The sequence below is a fragment of the Manacus vitellinus genome, unplaced genomic scaffold, assembly GCF_001715985.3.
Source record: "Manacus vitellinus isolate BGI_N305 unplaced genomic scaffold, ASM171598v3 scaffold_62_pilon, whole genome shotgun sequence".
In the NCBI taxonomy this organism is placed as follows: Eukaryota; Metazoa; Chordata; class Aves; order Passeriformes; family Pipridae; genus Manacus; species Manacus vitellinus.
In genome coordinates, this window is record NW_021940704.1 from 522,338 (window position 1) to 528,844 (window position 6,507).

Sequence of the window (6,507 nt, forward strand, 5' to 3'; positions counted from 1 at the left end):
GTGCGAGCAGCGCGGCCACGCTGGCAGAACCAAGGGAGCAAATTAGGCAGCAGGAGACATTTATTATCATAATTGGAAGTGACAGTGACAGATCAGCCTGAGCGAGACTCCTCTCCCTCCACATCCTGGTGGGGAAGAATGAGCTGTGGGCTGGGGCCCTACAATCCCAGGTGGGATGGGGAGATATAACACGTGTACCCCAGTTCTGCCTGGCATGGTCTGAAGGCAGCAGCACAGTCGGCTCCCAGGAGCCAGGACTATGGTGATCCCATGGAGAGGACAGGTCCTGATGTCCTCCTGCAAGGATGGGCCCTCCTGCATGGGGGTCTCCTCCATGGGGAGCACAGCCCCATGAAAAATGGTCCCTTGTGCTCTGCAGCCATGTGTGATCTGCAGATTGGCAAAATTTCAGAGCCTTTGGAGCAGGAGTGTCCACACACATCATCTCCAACCCTGTACCAGCAGAGCACTGACACTGCCAGGGACAAGAGCAGAGCTGTGCCCACTCTCGTGCCAGTCTCAGGGCCACCTGACACTGGTGTGCTCTGCCCTTTCACAGGTACAGATCAGCTCTGGTTCTCCTGGTGTGCATGTCCTCCCACACCACTGCCAATTCCCTGCCTGTCACGGCCCATGGATTTTAAACGGGTGGAAATCTTGGAAAAAAAATCTATTGGCACAGGAAAAAATCTCATTTCATGTGTAAGAACAAATTACCCTAAGGATTAAATCAAGAATAAATGAAAATGTCGCTGTGACCTGCCACGTGCCTGGAGCCTCTGCTTCAGAGCAGGGTGAGTACTTCTGAGTACACAGCAGGATCCATCCACAGAGCCTCTGCATGGGTGTCTTCATTAGGATCTTTCGACAATCCCAGGTATTCAAACAACATCAAAGTGATGTTTCCTTCCCAATACAAATACCTGCATTGTGTCAATTAGAAGAACCTTGTCCTCTGCCCTGCAGATGGAATTTTGCCCATGGGTTTTGTCCAATAATTGTTATTTTGCAGCAGATTATTTAAACACTTGCTCCCCATGGCCAGTGGGTCCAGTAACGAGCTCTGAGGCCCCAAAGAGGGAAAAAAAAGTGCAGAGGGAGAAACAGAGTGGAGCTTTGTGAAGTTCTTAATTAATATTTGCATACTCTGAGGGATCACCTGGATAGTGGGACTTCTCCGAGGCACAGCTTGAGGTCATATAGGATGATTTTCATTCTTAAGGGCAACTTGAGGCCTCCCAGTTAAGGGAGGTGAGAGAAGCTCCTTGTTTCTCTGTAGAAACTCCATGAGCATCCCATTCTGCTGGGAGCAGGATGAGGTGGATGTCACTGGGCTGTACCAAGCCCCCCAGCTCAGGGCCTGGGCTGTTTACAGCCTTGGAAAGAGGGAAATTGCTTTCTTTCCCTGGAAAGACAGGCCACAGGAAGGAGAGGAATTTATAACATCAGCTTTGCCTAGAGTACTGCCTAGAGCTCTGCTGTCCCCTTGCACAGAGGCTGGTGGTATGGATGCCACAGAGCCCCCTCCCACCCTCAGTCCCTGGGGTCCCACGGGGACCAACCATGGGCAGCACTGCACGAGCTTGTCCCCAGTACTGAGGCACTGAGGCAGTGGCCTCCTCCATGGGAGGAAACCCCCCAAGAGACCAAGCACTGACCCCCTTGCACCCCTGTTTATGGCCTCCTGCAGCACCAGGCTTGGGGGTGGCCCAGGGGGGTCATAGCAAAGCAAGGACAGCAAGTGCTGTACTGGTCTGCGAGGAAACCTAGGAGTAAACTCAAAAATACATGAAACCTATGATATCCACAGCAGTGCAGCCCTTCATCCTAAAATTCCTTCCCCAGGAGGGACACAGTGCCAGGGGTCTGCACGTGCACTCACCTGGGACATCAGCAAGTTTGGTGTGTGGGCTGCACGAGCTGAGGCTTGTAGGGAATGAAAACCAATTCGGTGCAAAATGGTGACTCAGCAGGTGAGAAAAAAAAGGAGATGTTAATTGCTGATGTGCTCTAAAAAATTCTTCCCTATGAGGGTGGGGAGGCCCTGGCACAGGTTGCCTGGAGAAGCTGTGGCTGCCCCATCCATGGAAGTGTTCAGGGCCAGGCTGGATGGGGCTTGGAGCAAGTCCCATCAGCAAGCTGATCTAGTGGAAGGTGTCCCTGTCTATGGCAGGGGGCTGGAATTAGATGAGCTTTAAGGTCCCTTCCAACCCAAACCATTCCATGGTTCTATGAATGCACAACCCATTACTGCAGCCTCTGCTCTACCTGGCAGCAAGTCACATACCTGGACCCAAAACATCACCAGGGGTTGAAGGAGTTACAGGCCAGCAAGTTTGTGTTTGTTCCTGGAAAACAGCTTTAAATTGTGATTAAAAATAGACTAATGGAGCACAGATGGGATGACACGTATTCTGTGACGGAAAATGTGTCAGTCTTTCCAAAACATCCCTGGTACTGGTACTGCTTCTGCTCCCAGTGGGAGTTATGGATGGCTGGGGTAGCCAGAGGGCTGAGCAAGGTGCAACACTGCATACAGGTAAGAGCCAGGAGAACAATGCCAATACGGAAAGAATTACTTGGACAGAAAACTAAGGGACTTGATATTCAATTTTTCATGAACAATTCCACCCTGGATCTCGTCACTGTGCATGTTAATGTTTTCCGCAGCAATCTGGAAAGGAGGAAGAGCTGGAGAGCAGAGCCCGGTTCACAGATGACACAGAGGAGAGTTAATTGAACCCAGAAAACCCATTGCACCTCCAAGCAGCCTGAGCCAGAGAGCTCTTCCAGTTCACAGCTGAACATTCACTTTGACAAACACGTTCTTCAGCACCCACGTTTCGGGAGTGCAAAGCCCAGTCTTGGAAGAATGCACAGAGGGGACTGCTGGAGTGGGAGGGAGTGAATTTGGAGGGAAAAGGAGCTGCTGTAACAGTTAGGACCATGTGTGAGCCAAGAACAGGGGATGTTGTAGCCCACTTTGGTAGCGACTGGTATCAGTGGTCAGACCCGGCTGTAGGAGATGCCTTTGGGGTATTGGCTGTGCCAATTAATTTTTAGCAGGAGGGCAGGGACTGGGAAGGTGGTGGGAGCTGGATCCATCGGCCTGGGTGGGGATATTTCACACTCCTTGGATGAAGTTCTGGACAGCTTGCGTGTAGCTCACAAAATAAAGGGGATTGTGAGGAAGAAAAGCCAGACCCCAGGTGCTGTTGTTCCCTGTCCTGACTCAGTGTCCTGGGCCACAGAACTGTGTCCAAGTGGACCCACAGATCCGGCAGCCTGCATGTCTCTGCTGGGATCTGCTTGGCACCTTTGCACAGGATGAGTGGGGAGACACAAAGGAGAGCAGAGAGGCTGCAGGAATTGTTGGGCTTTGGAGCAGAAGTGGGAAAGGGGCTCCGGAGAGAGACAAGGGGTGGCCTGGGAGGTGCAGCCGCACCAGCTCCAAGGCAATGTGCCCTGAGGCCGCATGGAGTGGCACAGACAAGCTGTGTTTACCCGCGGCTCGGGCACGTGGAGCAGCTTCGGCTGCTGCGCCACGGAATCGCTGCCCCGCGGCAAAGCCTGGGAGGGCAGCTCAAGAGGGCGGGGTCGGATGGGGGGGCACAGGGGGCAGGAGCTGGTCCCGGGGCATGTGGCTGCAGTGGGGCCCGCACCGTGCCCGGTGGGGTCCAGTGCTGCCTCCTCGCTGGGGTAGGATTTGACTCGCACATCCCGCCAAAACCGCTCCAACCTCTCCCTTATTTTTTCTCACCAAGGGCTGCTCGGAATCATCCGCGGTGCAAAGCTTGGCAGAGAGCACCCTCCAGTGGGCACTGGGAGGCCAGTGGGAGCCACAAGGCAAGGGGGGATCCAGCACCGGGCAGCATGAGAGAGCCCCCGTGAGGGGTCCTGGGGCAGCCGGAGCATGCAGCTCCCATCGGATGCTGCCTGTAAGGAGCAGAGCTTGGCTCGCGTCTGTGGCCGTGGGCTACAGACGAGTGTTGCTCTGGAGCTGGAGGTCCTGGAGAGGTTCTGCAAAAGCAGAGTTTGGCTGTTGGATGCTGAACCCCTCAGGCATTGGTTCAGCCAGTGATGCTGCTCTGGATTTACTGGTGTCCAGGGATGCAATGTGGGACAGACAGTTGTGTGGAGAGCCGATGATCCTCACTCAATTACCAGATGTTCAGTGAGAAGACACAAGACAGAAGCTGTGGGAGTCCTCAGGATAAGTTTGGGAGAAGGTAAGGACCCCCTCCAGGGTCCTGGCACCACTATCCCCTGTCCCTCTCCACCAAGCAAGGCTCACCCAAAGCCCCACCACCCATAAAACCCACCTGAAGTATCCCCTTTGGATATACCGTGTCCCCTCCCTCAGAGGGGATGCTCTCTGCAGGGTGGAGTCAAAGACGGAAAAGCAGTGCCTGAAGCATCTGGTTGCAATCAGTGTTTGCAGAACTGGCTACGCTCCTGCCCGGACAGTGGCCAATGGAGCTGTTTCCCACGGGATCCCAAGCCCATTGCTCCCTGTGCCAGGGTTTTGCACATCCATTACAGCATCCCGGGGCAGCCCCTGGATCCTGGCTCTGCCTACATTAAGGGGTCTGGTCCTGAAGAGAAGCAAAACCCTCATGGAGGTACACTGCTCTCTCCCTGGGGCCTGTCCACAGTTCCAGAGCCATCACGGGGCTATGGCTCCTCATTTCTAGCCCTCACACCCTGGCCAGCCCCACTCCTGATCATCAGAATAGTGTGGTGACTTCATGGTGCAGCTTACTTCACATGGAAAGAGTCCTTGTCGTTTTCTCATGCTAAATATTTTGCAGAAGACTTCAGGAAAACACTCTCCATTTAAGAAAGAAAAAAACAGTTTAAGTTGCTAAGCGACCAGATTTTGTGATTTATTGAGGTTGTTGAATTGTGTGATGGCTTTATGAATCCCTTTGGTCCCGGAGTCAGGTTATGATCTGAGGATCTCTGCTTGCACTCGGTGGCAATGTGTTCACACCTCTCCAGCTGTGGAGAACCTTGTAAATGAGGCTAAAGACACAAAGAAAGCAAAAGGAAAAGCCCTTGGCACTTACCCGGCTTAAAATACTCCTGCTTGCTAAGCCAGCCTCAAGACCTGGGCACTGCTGCCATGACAAACCTGTGTCGTGAGGCAGAACAAGAGGAAACCACCTTGAAACCAGACAAAAACTGGATAAATTCTCATTTTGGCAGGGTTGTCTACCCTCGCCCTGACCAGCAGAACAGTGCCCAGGCGGGCATTGCAGCTGATGAGGAGGACAGTTTAAACCTGGTGCTTGTATTTTGAAACACACAGGTCTGTGTTGGAAAAGCCACAGAAATAGGCACGTTGTCCTTGTGTTCCTTCCTGGCTGGCAGTAGGAGAGGTCAGTGCTGGGAAAGGTGGGTGGGCTGGGAATGGGGAGCAAACAGAGCCCTGATGGGCTCCAGATGCTCTCCTTACCCAGATGATGATTCATGATCGGGGCTGGCCAAGCTAAGAGAATTGTGCTGACTTCACCCTCTTCACCTCCCAGTGGGGTGTGACCCTGTGCCTCAGTTTCCCCATCTGTGCTGGGAACAGAGCCAAGACATCAATAGTCCTCAGCCCCTGCTGCTGCCTGGGTTTCATTCAGGGAGGTGCTGACTGCCACAGTCCCATGAGCGCAGGGAATGACAACACAGGAGAGCTCCGAGACTGTCCGGGAGGAGACATCGTTCAGCTCTCTGCACAGAGAGGAGCTCAGGGCACCTCATGAAGCTGAAATAGGAAAGGGAAAAGGGAGAGGGAGAAGGAAGTTCTCAGTGGTGGCAGCCCCACGGAGCTGGGTTTGGTTACACAAACATTGACGTGAGCCCAAGCAGTGCAGGAATAGTTCAGGAGTCCAGCAAGGTACAGGGAGAAATGGTATCACAGGAAACTCTCGGTAGGAATTCCAGTCCTGCTCTGTCCCAGGCAACGGGGGCTGCTGGGGATGGAGCGCTGAGCCAGCTAGACTGGGGGGTTACAGCCATCACAGCTGCTCTTCCTCAACTTTTGCTGCTGCCCCCACTGCTGCCGGGACTCCCCACGCGCAGCCAGGTCGGGCAGCCAGGACATCCCCACTGTACCCTGGCGCTGCCCCAGGGGCACCCAAATATTGGCTTTAGTGTGCGCTGGGGTGTGGGTGGGGAGAGCAGCCGCCGGGGCAGGAACATCCACGGGGAATGCGGGAAAAATGCGGGATTAACGGCCTGTCCTGCTGCGGCTACTGGGAGCTGCCCACCTCGGGGGGCACCGGAGCCCCGAAGTCCGGGGAGGACCAGGCAGGTCTCAGGGGAGGCCCCACAACCCCCCGTTCCCAGCACAAGAGGGACGGCTGCAGCTGGAGAGAGCGTCGGAGGGGCCCATGCCTTCGGGAACGGGGCGGGGAAGAGCTGGTACCGGGGGGTACCCGCGCCCTCGGGAATGGCACCAGGAGAGAAGAGTCGGCAGCGGGAGGGATGCCCGTCCCCTCCAGAATGGGCGAGCCA